This window comes from Carcharodon carcharias, chromosome 21 (genome assembly GCF_017639515.1).
Source record: "Carcharodon carcharias isolate sCarCar2 chromosome 21, sCarCar2.pri, whole genome shotgun sequence".
NCBI lineage: Eukaryota > Metazoa > Chordata > Chondrichthyes > Lamniformes > Lamnidae > Carcharodon > Carcharodon carcharias.
Genome location: NC_054487.1, coordinates 79796436 through 79817650, shown reverse-complemented (window position 1 = coordinate 79817650; position 21215 = coordinate 79796436). Strand labels below are relative to the sequence as shown.

At 49.5% G+C, this 21215-nt stretch overlaps 1 pseudogene; it reads left to right on the top strand.

Annotated features, from left to right (window-relative positions):
• Nucleotides 1–8290: 8290 nt before the first annotated feature.
• LOC121293467 lies at nt 8291–8399 on the top strand (annotated as a pseudogene).
• The last annotated feature ends 12816 nt before the right edge of the window (nt 8400–21215 follow it).

Here is a 21215-nt window from a genome sequence, read left to right as displayed (position 1 = left end):
CAATTCCTTTAAGTCTGTCTCCTCTGCAGCCAAAAACAGACTCTCTGTATTTACTCTCTTCAAAAGCCCGAATTCTTTTCAACACCTCTATTAAATGTCATGCTGTAAATGCCCAAGCTTATCATAGCTCCTCTTACAACTCAGGTTAAAACTAAATAGAAAAAAAAAGAAAGAAAGACTTGCATTGATATAGCATCTTTCACGACCTCAAGATATCCCAAAGCACTTGACAGGCAATGAGGTACTTTGAAGTGTAGTCACTGTTTAATGTAGACAAACGGCTGCCAATTTGCACACAGCAAGCTCCCACAAACAGCAATGAGATAATGATCAGGTAAAATGTTTTTAGCGATGTTGGTTGAGGAATAAATATTGGCCAAGATATCAGGTGAACTGCCCTGCTTTTCTTCAAAATAGTGCCATGGGGCCTTTAAGTCCACCTAAGACATTGGACAGAGCTGGAGTTTAAAATTTCCTCTAAAAGATGGCACCAACCAATGGTGCAGCATTGCCTCAGTAAAGGTTAGACTTTACACTCAAGTCTCTGAAGTGAGAGCTATGAACCTACAGCCCTCTGACCCTGGAGGAAAGAATGAGCCATCAAGCCACAGCTGAGATTAACTCTCATGGTAGAAAACCAAATGAATAATTTAAACTTGCTGACAGTATTGGTAGGAGTGACCACTGCATAGTCGTTGTGGAGAAGAAGCCCTGCCTTCACATTGAGGATACCCTCCATCATGTTGTGTGGCACTACCACCATGCTGAATGGGATAGATTTCGAACAGATTTACTAACTCAAGACTGGGCATCCATGAAGTGCTGTCGGCCATCAGCAGCAGCAGAATTGTACTCAACCACAATCTATAACTTCATGGTCCAGCATATCCCCCACTCTACCATTGCCATCAAGCCAGGTGATCAACCCTGGTTCAAAGAAGAGTGAAGGAGGGCATGCCAGGAGCAGCAGCAGGCATACCTAAAAATGAGGTGTCAACCTGGTGAAGCTATAACACAGGACTACTTGTGTGCCAAACAGCATAAGCAGCAAGTGATGGACAGAGCTAAGCGATCCCACAACCAATGGATCAGCTGTAAGCTCTACAGTCCTGCCACATCCAGTTGGGAATGGTGATGGACAATTGAACAACTCACTGGAAGAGGAGGCTCCACAAATATCCCCATCCTCAATGATGGAGGAGCCCAGCACATCAGTGCAAAAGATATGGCTGAACCATTTGCTACAATCTTCAGCCAGAGGTGCGGAGTGGATGATCCATCTCGGTCTCCTCCGGAGGACCCGGCGCCAGAGTTGCCAGTCTTCAGCCAATTTGATTCACTCCATGTGATCAAGAAACAGCTGAAGATGCTGGATAGTGCAAAGGCTATGGGCCCTGACAATATCCTGGCAATATTACTGAAGACTTGTGCTCTAGGGCTTGCTGCATCACTAGCCAAGCTGTACTGTTCAAGTACAGCTAAAACACTAGCATCCACCTGGCTATTTGGAAAATTGCCCAGGTATGTCCTGTACACAAAAAGCAGGACAAATCCAACCTTGCCAATTACTGCCCCATCAGCCTACTCTCCATCATCAGTAAAGTAATGGAAGGGGTCATCAACAGTGCTAATAAGCGGCACTTGTGTAGCAATAACCTGCTCACCAATGGCCAGTCTGGGTTCTGTCAGGGCCACTCAGCTCCTGACCTCATTACAGCCTTGGTTCAAACATGGACAAAAGAGCTGAACTCACAAGGTGAGGTGAGAGTGACTGCCCTTGACATCAAGGCAGCATTTGACCGAGTGAGGCATCAAGGAGCCCTAGCAAAACTGGAGTTAATGGGAATCAGGGAAAAACTCTCATCTGGTTGGAGTCAAACCTAGCAGAAAAGGAAGATGGTTGTGGTTGTTGGAGGCCAGTCATCTCAGCTCCAGGACATCACCGCAGGAGTTCCTTAGGATAGTGTCCTAGGCCCAATCATCTTCAGCTGCTTCAATGACTTTCCTTCCATCATAAGGTCAAAACAGGGGAGGTTCCTTGATGGTTGCACAATGTTCAGCATCATTCACAACTCCTCAGATATTGAAGCAGTCCATGTCCGAATGCAGCAAGACCTGGACAATATCCAGGCTTGGGCTGACAAGTGGCAAGTAACATTCACGCCACACAAGTGTCAGGCAATGACCATCTCCAACAAGAGAGAATCCAACCATCGCCCCTTAATATTCAATGGCATTACCATCACTGAATCCCCTACTGTCAACATCCTGGAGGTTACCATTGACCAGAAACTGAACTGGACTAGCCATATAAATACTGTGTCTACAAGAGCAGATCAGAGGCTAGGAATCGTGCAACAAGTAGCTCACCTCCTGACTCCACAAAGCCTGTCCACCATCTACAAGGTACAATTCAGGAGTGTGGTGGAATACTTCCCACTTGCCTGGATGAGTGAGGTTGCCACAACACTGAAGAAGCTTGACACCGTCCAGGACAAAGCAGCCGGCTTGATTGGCACCTCATCCTCAAACATTCACTCCCTCCACCACCGATGCACAGTAGCAGCAGTGTGTACTATCTACAAGTTGCACTGCAGGAATTCACCAAGTCTCCTTAGACAGCATCTTCCAAACCCACGACCACTATCATCCAGAAGGACAAAGGCAGCAGACACATGGGAACACCACCACCTGGAAGTTCCCCTCCAAGTCACTCACCACCCTGACTTGGAAATATATCGGCTGTTCCTTCACTGTCACTGGGTTAAAATCCTGGAACTCCCTCCCTAACAGCACGGTGGGTGTACCTACACCACATGGACTGCAGTGGTTCAAGAAGGCAGCTCACCACCACCTTCTCAAGGGCAACCAGGGATGGGCAATAAATGCTGGCCCAGCCAGCAAAGCCCACATCGCATGAATGAATTTTTTTTAAAAGTTTGTTCCAGACTCCAACAACCCTCTGGGTGAAAAAAAATCTTTCCTCATATCACTTTTAATCCTTTTGCCAAATATTTTGAATCTGTGCCCTCTTTTTTTTCTCTCTGATTTCATTTCAGATACAGCATGTTAGATACAGTACAAAGTTCCATCTACACTGCCCATCAAACACTCCCAGGGCAGAAATAGCACAGTTACTTAGTTACAGAGTAAAGCTTCCTCTACATTCCCATCAAGTACTCCCAGGACAGGCAAAGCATAGTGTTAGATACAGAGTAAAGCTCCCTCTATCATATCCCATCAAACAATCCCAGGGCAGATGTAGCTGGAGTTAGATATGGAGTAAAGCTCCCTTTACACTGTTATAGTTTATGAGTCATTGCTGCGTATCTTTTGTATGAACGTACGAATATAAAAGAGGAGGAGTAGGCCACTCGGCCCCTCGAGCCTGTTCCGCCATTCAATGAGATCCTAGCTGATCTGAATGTAACCTCAACCCCACATTCCTGCCTACCCTGATAATTCTTGATAAACAAGGGGGTGAAAGGTTAACAAGGGGGTGAAAGGTTATGCAAAAGTTGTGTAGATTAACCACACAAACCTCTTGGTTTGGTTCCAGCTTTTGTTTATAGACACTTGGGAACACCACCAACTGGAAGTTCCCCTCCAAGTCACTCACCATCCTGACTTGGAAATATATCGGCCGTTCCTTCACTGTCGCATGTGTCAAAATCCTGGAACTCCCTCCCTAACAGCACTGTGGGTGTACCTACACCACATGGACTGCAGTGGTTCAAGAAGGCAGCTCATCACCACCTTCTCAAGGGCAATTGGGGATGGACAATAAATGCTGGCTTAGCCAATGACGCCCACATCCTGCAAATGAATACAGAAAAACAAAGATTAACAAGAGCCATGCTGATGAAATTTGCCCTGTTTTACCTCAGGGAAAGTCATTCGGTGAAATTATTGATAACTTCACACACATCAGTACATACTGGGAGTTACCATTCTGTATAGGAGAAAGGAAAAAATCAAACAGCATTTTGTTGTTGAATTTTTCCCCTGGTTTTACAGTCACTGCTGGTGAGCAACGATTGACTGAAGTGCTAGTAAACAAATAATAGTCAACCATGATAACTGGTGGTAGGAGACACCACCACCCTCCACCCCATTAAGTCCATGGGAGAATGGCCTGTAGATGACCTTCCCACCCCGCTGCCAATTGAGGCCCTTAAGTGGGCAATTAGTGCCTACTTAAGGACCTCATCCTGCCACTGGTATTAGCCCAGCAGAGGTCTTGGGGACTCACCATGCAGGGAGCACAACAAGCAAATCCCTGTGAAAACATTGTCCATTCCTGGAGACTCCAGGGCAACCCTAACGATCATTGTACCAAGCTGACACATAAAACTGCCATGTAACCTCATGTCAAGCTATGAGACATGTCACTACTTTAGACTACAACTAGAATGTTGGTTAAAAAAAAACAGTCGCACCTCACGTTGATGCTAAGGTTGTAGTGTAAGCCCACAGTCAGGGCCCTGTCAGCCTCCAGAGTGAAGCCTAGTGAGATCCCCCTGCAGGAGACAGTCTTACTCTGATTTGTTCAGGGGAGCAGGACTGCTGCAGATGGTGGCATAGCAGTAATGTCACTAGACCAGTAATCCCAAAGGCTAATGCTCTGGGGGCACGGGTTTAAATCTCGCCATGGTAGCTGATGGAATTTAAAGTGAATTAATAAAGTCATGGATATAAGGCTCGTCTCAGTAATGATGACCGTGAAACGAACAACGATTGTCGTAAAAACCCATCTGGTTCACCAGTGTCCTTTAGAAAAAGGAAATCTGCCATCCTTACCTGGTCCAGCCTACATCAAGGCTCCAGACCCACAGCAATGTGCTTGGCTTTTAACTACCCTCTGAAGTGGCCTAGCAAGCCACTCAGTTCAAGGGCAATTAGGGATGGGCCACAAATACTGGCCTTGCCTGTAGCACCCACATCGCAAGAAAGTGCAAATTTTTTGAATGTATTCTATAAAATTGAGGGAATGCACACTCACAGATAAAGGGGTTAGGACCAAAGTAACTGGATAATTCAATGAAAATGGATGGCAGTGTCATTATCAAAGTTGAACTTGAGTGGCAGCTCTGTATTTGACTTTGTTCCAATCAGAGAAAAGACGAGATGAGGAGAGGGTTCCCTTGAATCCATGCAAGCAATGCTAGCTGAAATGCCAGCCAATCACCTGCTGTGTTTCTCACAAGGCCGGCGGTGTTCCCATGGCAACCTTAAGCACCTGAAGAGAAAAGAAAATTCCAGGGCTAAGGGAAAAGGTGAGGAAGGGGTGGGGAGTGGGGCTAGCTAAGTTGCTCTTGCACAGAGCTGACACAGCTACGATGGGCCGAATGATCCCCTTCTGTGCGACAGCCATTCCGTGATTCTATTTTATGATTCCAAGTCTCTCGAGTGGGTCTCAAACCTAAGGCATCCTAACTCAGGGGCAACAGCCGACACATTGCATTAATGCACCTTTAGAGGGAGGATTCAGTATTTTTTTAAATTTATTCTTTCACAAAATGTTGGTATCACTGGCTAGACCAGCATTTATTGCCCATCCCTAATTGCCCTTGAGAAGGTGGTGCTGAGCTACCTTCTTGAACCGCTGCAGTCCATGTGGTGTAGGTACACCCACAGTGCTGTTAGGAAGGCATATCAAGATTTTGATCCAGCGACAGTGAGGGAACAGCGATATATTTCTAAGTCTGGATGGTGAGTGACTTGAATGGGAACTTACGGGTGGTGGTGTTCCCATGTGTCTGCTGCCCTTGTCCTTCTAGACGGTAGAGATTGGGGTTTGGAAGGCAACTGTTGAAGGAGCTTTGCCTGAATAACATCTATTCCCAGGGGGTCTATCCATAAAATGTAGCTTTTTTAAAAAATCAATTCACAAATCAATACCAATAAAGGCTAAAGGCACAGAATCAATCCTTGAAGTGTAGCCATTAGTATTCAGGTGGAACAAAAACAGAAAATGCTGGAAAAACTCAGCAGGTCTAACAGCATCTGTGGAGTGAGAAACAGAGTTAACGTTTCAAGTCCGTATGACTCTTCTTCAGTGTTCAGTTGGACTGGTTTTTGCTTTTCAGTTTTTTGGCACCTCGAGTTCTACAGCCAGTCATATTTTGGCAGACTCCAGGAGCTTCTTACCCTTACTGCAGCCAGGTTTGTCATTGCATAGTTGGCAAGATTGCAAAACAGACTTGACAGGCATCTTCCCCTCCCAAGTTTCCATGGTGGTTGTTCTGGAGTTTATTTTAGCTCATACCATTCTTTTTCTTCCTCATCTCTACAAAAGCCCTGCCCTCTGGTCACTGGCTCCCTCAGCCGATTGCTCCTTCCGATGGGATAAAGTGCTACTGAACTGCCAAAGGAAAGACAGATTTATTTCCCTGCTCGTGTGTTCCGAGAACAGGAAATTGGCCACACAACTCCAGTGTCACGCTGACATGTGTTACAGTTCACCCAGGGAGTCCATGTTGCTGTGGTAACGTACACTTTACATGCACGTCGTCTGGAGCTGTGGATAAATGATGGTAGAGGGTCCAATTTTCTTTCCAACTCATGGTTGGCCAGGAATCTTTCCCCTTCTTACCACCTGCCATTGGTGTATGTTGGAAGGATTTGCAGGTTGATACTCAATCTGTCCACATTATGAACACATCATCTTTGGTCATCAAGTCCTGGGGTGGGACTTGAACCAGGTGCTTCTAACTCAGAAGCAGGGATGCTACCCACTGCACTACAAGACCTCATTGCTGGCATGTGTACTACTTACTTCATGAAGAAAGAAAGACCTGCATTTATATAGCACCTTTCACAACCTCAGGACATCCTAAAGCACTTTACAGCCAATGAAGTAGCTACTGAAGTTTGGTCTCCACTGTAGGAAACAGGGCAGCCAATTTAGTGCACAGCAAGCTCCCATAGACAGCAAAATTGAGAGAGTTAACCTGTTCTTAACTGTTTGTTGAGAATATTGACCAGGACACCTGGGAAGAACCCTTCTGCTCTTTGTCAAAATAGTGTCATCTTTTACATCCATCTCAGAGTATTAACGTTTCACCTGAAAGCCAGCACCTCTGACGGTGCAGCACTCCCTCGGTGCTGCACTGGAGTGTCAGCCTTGATTTTTCCACTCAAGCCCTGGAGTGGAGCTTTAAAACACAATCTTCTGCCTCAGTGTTGAGAGTGCTACCAACTAGGCCACAGCTGACAAATGTCTCTGATTTAATGTGTTACCCACAGGAACAGGATTTTCTTGCAGTCAAGAACAAGTTAGCAGCCAAGGGCATATTCACACACCAATATTAAGGGCTGAAATTTCAAGACCACCAGGGACAGCAACATAATCAGAAGTGGGAGGGTCATCCTGGGCTATTTACCCAGAGGGATGGATGGAGAAGTAGGCCTACCAGCCACTGGATTTTCCATTCAGCCTCTAGGCCAACAGACTGAGGTGAGGGATAGTGTAGCTACCTGGAGACAGCTGGCCTCCTGGGGCCAACTCATCAACAAAGCCTAAAGTACCTCCCTGGATTCAGCTTCCACAATATAGTCCAGCTGCTTCATCAGCTATTTTATTTTAAATTTCAAAATGCTGCTGTAGAGAGAGTGCCTCCATTTTGCCTCCCTCACTCATCTGCTTCCCAGCTGAGGCAGGGGTCCTCCAATTGGGTCTCCAGTATCAAGAGCCCTTTCACCAGCCTGAATTGGAAGGTCCACCCGCCATCTGACTAATTCAGGGAAAATCACAGGTGGGCCACTGTTGTTAACTCCAACAATTGCATCTAATAAGAGTAAGTCTAAAGCTGGTCTTTTGCCTCAAGCAAGTTTATTCTTCAACCAAAGTGACAATCATCCAGTTCCTTTCCCCACTGAAGTATTACAACTGTAACCATTTATGGCTAAGCCAATCCCTATCACCTGTTTTAACAATGCGATTGTCTTAACAATGTAATTGCTAGACAACATAATTGCCAGTCAACAAGATGATTGTTATTGGACCTTGACAATGTAATTACTGATGCATTGACAACTGTTTCCCACACAATGCAGCTTCCTGACCCCTATTTGCTTGGCCTAAATAGCCAAGTGGTTATGGTACTGGGCTTGCAACCCCAAGCTCAAGAGTTCAAATCTCACAATGGCAAACTATGAAACAATGTAACTTCATCTGAAACAGATGGAAAAAGGTTTACTCAAAAGAGTATCAAGAGTTCAAATCTCACAATGACAAAACTATGAAACAAAGTAACTTCATCTGAATTGGAACAGATGAAAACGTGTTGCCTACGGCCATACTAGTCTGAAAACGCCTGATCTCGGAAGCTAAGCAGACTCAGGCCTGGTTAGTACTTGGATGGGAGACTGCCTGGGAATACCAGGTGCAGTAGGGCTTGGCCTAAATAGCTAAGTGGTTATGGTACTGGGTTTGTAACCCTAAGATCAAGAGTTCAAATCTCACAATGGCAAACCATGAAACAATGTAACTTCACCTGAAACAGATGGAAATGGGTTTGTACTTGAAGGAGTTACACCATCTTTAAGCTTGGCCTAAATAGCCAAGTGGTTATGGTACTGGGTTTGTAACCCTAAGATTAAGAGTTCAAATCTCACAATGGTGAAACAATGTAACTTTATCTGAAAAAACAGATGGAAATGTGTTTCACCCGGTGCGGAAGGGGGTCGGGAAGGAGGAGGACCTCCTCGTGAACCTGCTCCTGGGCCTGGCCAAGTTGGCCATTAACAGGTCCAGGCAGCGGGCGATCGACGGGGGAGTCCCGCCCGATTGTTTGTCCCTCTTCCGCAGCTACGTTCGCTGCCGGATGTCCCTGGAGAAGGAGCACGCGGTGTCTGCTGGCACTCTCGAGGCCTTCCGTGCTCGGTGGGCACCGCGGGGACTGGGGTGTTTTGTTGACCCCTTTAATCACATTTTGATTTAAAGTTTGTAAGTTTCCTTTAAACTTTGTTCTTGGTTTTACAGCTGACCTGAATTAGGGGCTGTGCCTGATTTATCCCAATTTTGTTGATTTGGTTTTCATTTAAAAGATTATCAAGAGTTCAAACCTCACAATGGCAAACTATGAAACAATGTAACTTCATCTGAATAGGAACAGATGGAAACATGTTTAAACTCGAAAGAGTATCAAGAGTTCAAATCTCACAATGGCAAATTATGAAACAATGTAACTTCATCTGAATAGGAACAGATGGAAATGTGTTTGTACTCGAAAGAGTTACTCTTGGTTATTTGGTTCTGGTATGATAGCCAAGTGGTTATGGTACTGGGCTTATAACCCCAAGATCAAGAGTTCAAATCTCACCATGGCAAGTTATGAAACAATGTAATTTCAGCTGGACAGGGAAAAGATCCAGAAGTATAAAGAAATACTGACTGACACAAGAAGAGAGTGGAGTCAGGAGATTTATACCTGCAATGTTGAGGCTTGGCCTAAATAGCCAAGTGGTTATGGTACTGGGTTTGTAACCCCAAAATCAAGAGTTCAAATCTCACAATGGCAAACTATGAAACAATGTAACTTCATCTGAAACAGATGGAAACAGGTTTGTACTCGAAGGAGTTACAAATACAGGCCTGCTTAAAGCATTTGGGAGTTGGTTCCCTGATACTGAGGAGAGAAGGTGTGTGGTGTTGGTGTTGCTGCTCCTCAGTGTTTCAACTGTTTCTGCTGCTGCCTTTGGGGTTGTTGCTTCTGCTGCTTCTGCTGCTGCTTCTGCTGCTGCTCCTCCAGTGCTGCCAAAGGAGAGAGAGGGAGAGAAGAGAACAGTTGCTGCTGTTGATACAGGACAGGAAGGCCAGGAGGCCAGGACTGAGTTAAAAAACAACATCCTAGGTGGGTGTCTGAACTGTGTATTTTTGTTTAAGGTGGGGGCAATTAAGGACTGTGTTTTTATAGGGGGAGGCAAGAAGACTGCCAGAGGAGTTGGGGAAGGAAGAGAGGGAGGGTGTGTGTGTGTGCTGAAACCATCTTTCTGCCACCCCTCCCCCCAACCCAGCCCTTTTCCCAGTAAGGCCAGCAATAGCTGGTGAAGACATCGCCTCCCCCTGCCTGAAGAACATCAGGCCCCCACCCACCGTCCATCCACCATCGAGGACACCCACCTGGACATTTACCTCTTTCCCTCCTGTGCCTCCCTGTCTTTTACTCCTCTCCCTCCTCTCCTCTCCTGCCTAAAAGAGGGGAGGTTGTTTCTTTGTTTCTACCTCTCTCCCCCACCCCCTTTCCTCCCTATATATATAAAAAAAAATATAAAAAGAAAAAAACAAAATGGCCAATCCTTCCCGGGGTGGGCGTGGCTCTGGCCCTAAGGCCAATTCACCATCGCCTGTGGCCGGGCCCTCGAGGGCTAATGTGGAGGCGGTTTTGTCACCGGTGGCAGGGCCTCAAAAAAAGAAAACTTATGCGGGGGTGGTTGCTTCTGCGGCTCCAGCTGCTCCCGCTGCCCTGTCACCTTTCCGCCTCCTGACCAGGGCCCTTGGGGTAAAGAGCTATGCTCACCCTGAAATGACAATAGAGGCCTGCGTAAAGGCTATGGCTGGGGTCGTCGGCCCCTCAGCCATTGTCGCGGCCTCTAAAATGTATGGGAAGGCCATATTCTTCTTGAGGTCCGAGCGGGCGGTGCACCTCGCCCTGCAAAAAGGACTCACTGTGGGCGGGACTTTTCTGGCGGTGGACCCGCTTGAGGCCACCGCCCAGAGAATTATTATTTCGAACGTCCCGCCTATTCTATCCAGTGAGCTCCTCCTCCCCCACCTTAATAAATTGGGGGAGGTCAGGTCGGGGGTTGCACCGATCCCGCTCGGCCTCAAAGACTCGGCCCTCCGCCATGTGTACTCCTTCCGGCGCCAGGTATTTGTCCGCTTGGCCCGGGAGGAGTGCCTGGAGGGGGCCTTCGTTATCAATTTTGAGGGGACCGCCTATCGGGTCTTCTGGACCGTGGAGGGCGTGCGGTGCCATGCTTGTAAGGAGGCGGGGCACGTGAGGAAGAACTGCCCCGCCTCCAAGGCCACGAGCCCCACCCAAGCGGCCACGGCTGGCACCGCCCCTCCTCCCCCCGCCACCACTCCATCTCCCTCCCCGCAAGGGGAAGTGACGCCGGCGGCCACTGCCATCTCGGCTGCCGGTGAGGCGGGCGGAGAGCCCCCGCGCCGTAAGAAGGCGCGGAGGAAGACCCGCAACCTGGAGGCGGCCCCTGAAACGCCCCAAAACCCCCAAACATCTGCAAGCACCGGCTCGGGGGAAAAGACATCATCCGGCCCCGGCGTCGTGTCCGCGTGTGCTCCCGGGCCCGTGGGTGCTAAGGCGCCGAGTGCTGGGCCCGGCGTCATTTCTGCGCGTGCTCCCGGGGCCGACGGGGAAAAGACGCGGGACCCCGAGCCGGGGTATCTGACACCCAAAACCCAGAGGGTGGAGCGTCCAGGAGGGCTGGACAAGGAGGAGGGGGCCTCGGAAATGGAGGTCTCCCTAGCCCCCAGCCTGACCCGGAAGAGACGTCACGCTTCGGAGGAGGAGGTGGGTGATGCCCAAACTGAAGAAGTTGGGTGTGTCCCTTCCCCTGATGAAGAGGTGGTGGCGTCTCCGCCAAGTAAAATCTCACCCTGTCCTCTGGGGGAACTCAAAACCCCTGCACAGACTCCCACCACTGTTACCCCTGTCAACCTGCTGCAGTCCCCTGAACAGGGCCCCTCGGGGGTCACTGAAGGCACCTCCCTTGAGGTGGTGCCCGACTCAGAGACCCTCGATACCCCCGAGGTACCTTCTGGCTCATCGGGGGACTGCAACTTTCAAAATTTAAAAAATGTCAACGGGTCATTGGGTGGCGGCGAAAAGGAAGGCCTTCCCGCTCCCTCCCAAACCTTAGCACCGGGCGTCCTAGTTTTAGGTCAGGAGCTTGTCCTGAGCTCCCCGGACGACCCGGTGCCGGGAGGAGAGCGGGCATCAGAACTGCCGCTGCCCTCTGACCCAAAACCTTTAGAGGAGACCAGAGAGGACCCCTCTGGCCTTGATCCTGGGGGTGGGATCGAGGTACAGGTGGGGCCAGCTGGCAGCTCCGAATCAGCCCCCGTACTCAATGCGGGGGAGGGGTCGGAAGCTGGAGGCGACGACCTGGAGGAGGACGGGGTGTCCGTGGTGAGCGCTGGAGATTACGCTGAGTTGCTCTCAAGCGAGGCGGTGGATCCCCTGGTGCCCTCCACTGACTCCCCCCTCATCCCCCCAAGGGAACTCCGGGACTTTTTGGCGAGTCATCGCGGTCGCCGAGACAGGGTTCAGTTGGCCTTGGACCGGTGGCATTCTTTTCCGCTGGTGTTCTGGTCCACTCGCGAGGCTCTCAAGTCTCCTGAGTTGGATAGGAACGCGCGGCGGAGGGTCCAAACGTTTCTCGCTGGGCTCCTGAAGGAGAGGAAGGACTAAAAAGTCCTCTTCTTCTTTTTAATGACTTAAGGTGAAGATTTGATGTACCTTTGACAATGAAGACGACTATAGCCAGCCTCAACATCCGCGGCAGCAGGGCCGCACAGCGCAGGTTCCAGAACTTCTCGGTCCTCAGGGACGGGAAGTATGCGTTGTGCTTCCTGCAAGAAACCCATACCGTTCCGGGAGACGAAGCCACGTGGCTCCTGGAGTGGCGAGGGGGGGTCTACATGAGTCACCTAGCCTCCAATTCTGGCGGGGTGGCTATCTTGTTGGCCCCGCATTTTCAGCCGGAGATCTTGGGGGTCAAGGAGCCAGTGCCAGGCCGGTTGCTGCACCTGACTGTGCGTCTGGGGGGGGCGGTGCTTCACTTTGTGAATGTGTACGCTCCCCTGGGCACGCAGCAGCAAGCGAGCTTCTTTGAAGAAGTGTCCACTCATCTCGGCTCCATCGACGCTGGCGAGTGCATCGTCCTCGGGGGGGATGTCAATTGCACCCTCGGGGTCCGGGACCGTCACGGTACCCCGCACTGCACGCGAGGTGTGAGTAAGTTGCGGGACCTGGTCAGGTCCTTCGACTTAGTGGACGTCTGGCGAAATCTCCATCCTGACTCCAGCGTGTTCACCTTTGTGTCACCTGGAGTCGGAGCGTCCAGACTCGACCGCCTTTACGTTTCGAAGGCGAACGTGTCCTGCATTCCGGCTGCTTCTATACAGCAGGTTCCGTGCACGGACCACCGTCTGGTGTGGGCGGAGCTCACTTCGTTCTGCGCTCGGACGGGGTCCACGTACTGGCATTTTAATAACCTGTTGTTGGAAGACCAGCGGTTCCTGGACTCGTTCCGTCGCTTCTGGGCCGGCTGGAGAAGGAAGCGGGGAGGCTTCCCCTCCTTGAGGCTATGGTGGGACGTGGGCAAAGCTCACGTCCGAGTTTTCTGTCAAGAGTACGCGAAGGGGTCGACAAAGAGACGCAAATCCAGGGTCGAGGAGTTGGAGAAGGAGGTGCTCGACCTGGAGGCACGTCTCCGTCAGCCCGACGCGGACCCGGCCCTGCGGTCGGTGTACGATGAGAAGAAGGGCGCGCTGCGGGACCTGCAACTGGTCGGGTCTCGGGGCGCGTTCGTGAGGTCGCGGATCTGTTTCCTTAAGGAGATGGACCGTGGCACTCCCTTCTTCTACTCACTGGAAAAAAGGCACGGGGTCCGTAAGCAGCTCTTTACGCTGCTGGCCGACGACGGATCACTTGTCTCAGATCCGGAGGGCATCAGGGCCATTGCCCGAGATTACTACACTGCCCTTTTCTCTCCGGATCCGTCCAGTGAGGAAGCTTGCAGAGTTTTGTGGGAGGACCTGCCGCAGGTCGGCCCGGAGTGCGCCGGAAAGCTCAACTCCCCTATAAGTCTGGGGGAGCTGACCGGCGCACTCGACGGTCTTTCTAGGGGCAAAACCCCGGGACTAGACGGGCTGACCGTGGAGTTCTTCAGGGCGTTCTGGGACGTCTTGGGGAGCGACTTCGCGGGGGTCCTGGGGGAGAGCATTGCTACCGGGGAGATGCCCCTTTCGTGGCGCAGGGCCGTGATTGCCCTGCTGCCGAAGAAGGGGGATCTCCGCCTTCTTAAAAACTGGCGCCCGGTCTCCCTCCTCAGCACGGACTACAAAATCTTCGCCCGAGCCATGTCTTCTCGGCTCGGCACCGTGCTGGACCACATGATCCACCCTGACCAGTCCTACACCGTCCCGGACCGAACCATTTATGATAACATCCATCTGGTCCGGGACATCATCCACCATTCCCAGAGGGCTGGTCTGTCGAGCGCCTTCCTGTCTCTCGATCAGGAGAAGGCGTTCGACAGGGTGGATCACGAATACTTACTCGGAACTCTGCGAGCTTTTGGGTTCGGGACGCATTTTGTCGCCCGGATCCGACTTCTGTACACTGCCGCGGAGTGTCTAGTGAAGGTTAACGGGTCCCTGACGGCGCCCCTTCGCTTTGGGAGAGGGGTACGTCAGGGCTGCCCCCTGTCTGGCCAGTTGTATTCTATTTGCGTGGAGCCTTTCCTGCGCCTCTTGCGGAGGAGGTTGTCGGGATTGGTTCTGCGCGGGCCGGGCATCGGGGTGGTCCTTTCGGCTTACGCCGATGACGTGCTCCTTATGTTTAGTGACCCGGCTGACCTGCGGAGGATGCGCGAGTGCCAGGAGGTCTACTCTGCCGCTTCTTCTGCCAGGATCAACTGGGGTAAGTGTTCTGGACTCCTGGTCGGTCAGTGGCAGATGGATCCCCTACCCGAGGAGCTCAGGCCTTTCACCTGGAGCAGGACCAGCCTCCTCTACCTGGGGGTCCATCTCTGCCCCGCTGAGGAATCCTGGCCGGCAAACTGGCAGGAACTGGAGACGAAAGTCACCGCTCGCCTGCGGCACTGGACAGGACTGCTCCGAGTGCTATCTTACTGCGGTCGAGTTCTGGTCATAAACCAGCTGATCGCCGCCATGTTGTGGTATTGGCTGGTCACTTTGACCCCTCCCCCGGACTTTGTCACAAGAATCCAGAGATTGTTAGTCGACTTCTTCTGGGACAAAAGATTGCACTGGGTCGCTGCCGAGGTTCTGAGTCTCCCGCTTAGGGAGGGTGGTCAGGCGCTAGTGTGCCTACGCACACAGGTGGCGACTTTCCGCCTTCAGACCCTGCAGCGATACCTCTACGTCGAGCCTCCTCCTAGATGGTGTGCCCTGATGACGTATTTCTTCCGTCAGGTGCACGGCCTGAATTATGACGTGCAGCTCCTGTTTATAGAACAGCTGGGCCTCGGTGGCTCCTTGCAGGCGTTGCCCGTCTTTTACCAGGACCTGATCAAAGTCTGGAAAGTGGTCGCCTCGCGACGCAGCTCTCCCCCGTCAGGAGTAGCGGCTATCGTCAGAGAGCCGCTGCTCAGGAATCCGCCCCTCCGTCCTTTTCAGTGGTTGGCGGAGAGGAGGGCTGTGGCCGCAGGGGTGACCAGGATCGGGGACGTGCTGGGTGGCGGAGGACTGGGCTGGATGCTCCCGCAGGAGTTGGCGCGACGCGCGTCTGTGAGTGTCCAGGTCGCAGCCGATGCCATCCAAGACCTGAGAACGGTCGTGCTCGGACCCGACGTTATTTTGGGTCTTGAGGTGGCCCAGGTGCGTGGTTGTCTTCCGTCTGAGCGTTCCCCTGTTCGGACGGAATTCCACATTGGCCCCAAGCCCCGAACCCTCCCTTGGGTGCTGGTGCCCCGCAATATGAGCCGCCTCGGGGACATGCCCTCTGTGCCTTTTGGCACGGCAAAGAGGGGCTTTTTGTATGGACTGCTGCTGCACACCTTCCATTTTCTCACCCTTGTCCGTCGACCGGACACGCCCTGGCGTGCCTTGTTGCCGTCCGGCAGCGGAGGCCCTCGATGGGAGGCCCTCTACGGAGGTGTCCTCCCCCTTTCTATCGGGGACCTGGGTTGGAGGGTGTTGCATGCAGCAGTCCCTTATAATAAGAGGATGCATAGGTTCACGGACTCTCAGGACACATGCCCTTTTTGCGGTCTTGTGGAGTCCGTGGACCATGTATACATAGGGTGTTGTAGGCTGCACTCCCTTTTTAGTTATTTGAAAAACCTTTTATTGATGTTTTGTTTGCACTTCAGCCCCACGCTCCTGATCTATGGGCACCCGGTGCGGAAGGGGGTCGAGAAGGAGGAGGACCTCCTCGTGAACCTGCTCCTGGGCCTGGCCAAGTTGGCCATTAACAGGTCCAGGCAGCGGGCGATCGACGGGGGAGTCCCGCCCGATTGTTTGTCCCTCTTCCGCGGCTACGTTCGCTGCCGGATGTCCCTGGAGAAGGAGCACGCGGTGTCTGCTGGCACTCTCGAGGCCTTCCATGCTCGGTGGGCACCGCGGGGACTGGGGTGTTTTGTTGACCCCTTTAATCACATTTTGATTTAAAGTTTGTAAGCTTCCTTTAAACTTTGTCCTTGGTTTTACAGCTGACCTGAATTAGGGGCTGTGCCTGATTTATCCCAATTTTGTTGATTTGGTTTTCATTTAAAAGATTATCAAGAGTTCAAATCTCACAATGGCAAACTATGAAACAATGTAACTTCATCTGAAACAGATGGAAACAGGTTTACTCAAAAGAGTATCAAGGGTTCAAATCTCACAATGGCAAAACTATGAAACAATATAACTTCATCTGAATAGGAACAGATGGAAACATGTTAAGGCTTGGCCTAAATAGCCAAGTGGTTATGGTGAAAGCTTGGCCTAAATAGCCAAGTGGTTATGGTACTGGGTTTGTAACCCCGAGATCAAAAGTTCAAATCTCACAATGGCAAACTATGAAACAATGTAACTTCATCTGAATAAACAGATGGAAACGGGTTTGTACTCAAAAGAGTTACAAACCTAACGAGCTTGGCCTAAATAGTCAAGTGGTTATGGTACTGGGTTTGTAACATCAAGATCAAGAGTTCAAATCTCACAATGGCAAACTAATGTAACTTCATCTGAAACAGATGGAAACGGGTTTGTACTGGAAAGAGTTACAAGAATTCCTGACCCCTATTTGAGACTGACGGTAGGGATCTGAAACTCACAGGGAAAATATTGCCCGAACTAGCGCATAAGCAAAGAAATGGACTAGTAGGTGGTCACTGTTGCATTGTCAGTGAACGCAGCAGGCAGCCTGGTAACAGCAGCATCTCACAAGCATTGATGAAATAGGTGATCAGTTATTCTGTTTAAGTGGTTGAAGTAAGAGCGTTGGCCAGAGCTCAAGGAGGCTGCACTTCTTCCTCAGAGGTGTTATTTAAATGGTGATAGATTGGGAAATGTTGATGTACAAAGGGACCTGGGTGGCCTTATACACCAATCACTGAAAGCAAGCATGCAGGTGCAGCAAACAGTTAAGAAGGCAAATGGCCTTCATTGCGAGAGGACTTGCGTACAGGAGCAAGGATATCTTACTGCAGCTGTACAGGGCCTTGGTGAGACCACACCTGGAGTATTGAGTGCAGTTTTGGTCTCCTTACCTAAGAAAGGATATACTTGCCATAGACAGAGTGCAGCGAAGGTTCACAGACTGATCCTGGGATGGCAGGATTGTTGTATGAGGAGAGATTGAGTCAACTAGGACAAAAACAAAAATACCTGGAAAAGCTCAGCAGGTGTGACAGCATCTGCAGAGAGGAGTACAGTTAACGCTTCAAGTCCGAATGATTCTTCATCAGAACTAAGCAAAAATAGAAAAGAGGTGAAATATAAGCTGGTTTAGGGTTGGGGGGGGGGGGCAGGTAGACAGGTAGAGCTGGATAGAGGGCCAGTGATAGATGGAGATTTAGGCTTGTATTCACTGGAATTTAGAAGAATGAGAGGGGATCTCATTGAAATGTAAAGTTTTGACAGGAACAGACTAACTGGCTACAGGGATGATATTTCCTCTGGCTTGGGGGGGTAGGGGGGGTCTAGAACAAGGGGTCACAATCTCAGGATACCGGGTAGACCATTTAGGACTGAGATGAGGAGAAACTTCTTCACTCAGAGGGTGGTGAACCTATAGAATTCTCTATCACAGAAGGCTGTGGGTGTCAGGTCACTGAATATATTTAAGAAGGAAATATTTAGATTTCTGGATTCTAAATGTGTCAAGGGGTATGGGGAGAGCGCGGGAGTACAACGTTGAGATACAGTATCAGCCATGATCATATTGAACGTCGGAGCAGGCTCGAAGGGCCAAATGACCTACTCCTGCTCCTAGTTTCTATGTTTTTATGTACTGTGGATTCTTTTTAATCTGAATGGCCAGACATGGGGTTTCAGTTTGATGTTTCATCTGAAAGATGGTGCTTCATGCAAGGTTGCACTCTCTCAGCATTGCACTGCAGTTTTAGCTTAGGCTTATGGATGAGAGTAGGACATGAAGCCACAATCTTCTGACTCAGAGACAAGAGTTTAACTGAGATCCTCAGCAATGTAGGTTTTACAGCCATCAACTTTACCCCGAGCTGCCTTTCGTCATCGTAATGTTAGTCGTGGCTCAGTGGTTGTTCTCTCACCACTGAATGGAAAGTTTGTTTTTAAGTCCTATCTGTGATTTAGAGTTAAATACAGGGATCATGAATAAGAAGTATGTGTGGGTGATACATAAATTGGTTGTGTGGTTGATAGTGAGGAAGAAAGCTGTAGAGTTTAGGAAGATGTCAAAGGACTGGGCAGAAAAGTGGCAAATAGAGTTCATCCTGGAGAAGTGTGAGGTAATGCCCCTGGGGAGGACATACAAGACAAAGGAATGCACAATAAATGGTGGGAGACTGAGAAGCTCAAGGGAAACTTGGAATTGCATGTCCACAGATCCCTGAAACTGGACAGGCGGATAAGGTTGTTAAGCAGGCACATGGGATAATTTACTCTACTAGATAAGGGCAGGAAGGTTATGCTAGAATTTGATAAAACACTAATTAGGCCACAACTAGAGAACTGCATATAGTTCTGGTCATCATACTACAGCAAAGATGTGATCGCACTCGCACAACTGCAGAGGAGATTGATGAGGAAGTTAGAACCATAGAAAAGTTACAGCACAGAAAGAGTCCATTCAGCCCATTGTGTCTGCACTGGCTGAAAAAAACCTAGCTGCCCATTCTAATCTCACCCTCCAGCACCCTGTCTGTAGCCTTGCAGGTTACAACACTTCAGGTGTAGATCCAGGTACCTTTTAAATGAGTTGAGGGCTTCTATCTCAACCATCATTCCAGACAACGACTTCCAGACACCCACCACCCTCTGGTTGAAAAATCTTTTCCTAATATCCCCTCTAATCCTTCAACCAATCACCTTAAATCTGTGCGCCCGGTAATTGACCCCTCCACCAGGGGAAACAAGCCTTCCCTATCTACTCTATCTCGACTGCTCTTAATTTTGCACCCCTCAGCCACCTCAGTTCTAAGGAAAACAACCCCAGCCTATCCAATCTTTCCTCATAGCTGCAATTTTCCAGCCCTGGCAACATTCGTGTAAATCTCCTCTGCATTCTCTCCAGAACAATTATGTCCTTCCTTTAATGTGGGGACTATAAATGTATGCAAAACTCCAGCTGTGGTCTAACTAGCATTTTATACAGTTCCAGCATTCCACCGCTGCTTTTGTATTCAATACCTCATGCAATAAAGTAAAGCATTCCAGTGCTTTCTTTACCACCTTATCCACTTGTCTTGCCACCTTCAGGGGCCTGTGGACATGCACTCCAAGGTCTCTCACTTCCTCTTCCTCTACCCCTCCCAATATCCTCCCATTTATTAGTATACCCTTGCTTTGTTTGCCCTCCAAAAATTAATTACCTCACGTTTCTCTGAATTGAATTTCATTTGCCCCTTCATTACCCACTCATCAAACCATTGATATCATTCTGGAGTCAACAACTATCCTCTTAACAATCAACTATGCAGCCAATTTTTGTTCATCTGCAAATTTCCCAATCATGCCTCCCACATTTAACCCCAACTGATTACTATATATCACAATCAGCAAGGGATTCAATATTGAGTCTTGTGGAACGCTACTGAAAAACACTTTCTATTTGCTAAAACATCCGTCTATCATTACCCTTTGTTTACTGTCACCGAGCCAATTTTGGATCCAATTCATCACAATCCCCTCTATTCCATGGGCTTTTAGTTTTCTAATCAGTCTGCCATATGGGACCTTGTCAAATGCCTTACTAAAATCAGTAGAACATCTACTGCACTACCCTCATCAAGATTCTTTGTTACATCCTCAAAAGATTCTATTAAATTAGCAAGGCATTTCGGTCAGCGGGTGAGCGCGAGAGTCAGAAGTTCGCCCGCTGACAATTAAAAGGACTATTAAGGCCATTAAAGCTGTAATTAATGGAGATTTTTCGCTGCCCATCCAACATTATGGTTGGCGGGCAGGCGATAAGGCCAAGCAGTCTCTGCATTTTTCAGGAAACTTCATCCACGGGCAGGATGAGGTTTCCGTTGTCAAATAAAAAATAATGCCCGGCAGCATTTTCATCTGTATATGTTGAGGTGACTGATTCTGATGCGTGGGCTCTTTTTTTTCTGGATTTTAAAATCTGTTTTTATTTTATTTTAAATTCTTCAGCTCCCTCAAGCAGCTAGCTCCCTGCCTTCAGGGAGCTTCCATTCCACCCTCCCCCACACCCGCGCTGACTTCAGCGCTCGCCCTCACCTCCCACCCCCACCCCAGCAGCTCTGAGCCGCTCAGCCCATGTTACACGCTGGCTGCTCATTAATTGCCGGGTCCATTCCCCAGCTGTTCCCAGGCCCACCGATCGCGGGCGCCTGCCAAACTTAAAAACCTGTCCTTTTTTTTTCATGCTTTATCTTACCCTGTATGCTTCTAGGTAACCACCCTTTTACTTTGTGGCAATATGCCCACACTGTGCCTGCAGACTCTTGCTTTTGAATGCCTCCCACATGGTCTGTCACTGATCTGTCTTTGAGTAGCTGCAATCAGTCCACTTTTGCCAGATCACCTCTCAGCTCCGTAAAATTTGTCTTTCCAAATTTAGAACTTTTACACCTGTTCATGGAGTTTACTCCTGTTCTAGTTGCCAAGACTGGAGAATTTTAGCTATGAAGCAAGATTTTATAGGTGGGGGTTGTTTTCCTTGGAACAGAGGAGGCTGAGGGGAGATTTATTTGAGGCGTGTAAAATTATGATGGGTCTAGATAAAACGAACGAGACAGACCTATTTCCGTTAGCAGTCAGGTCAATAAACAGGGGACATGTATTT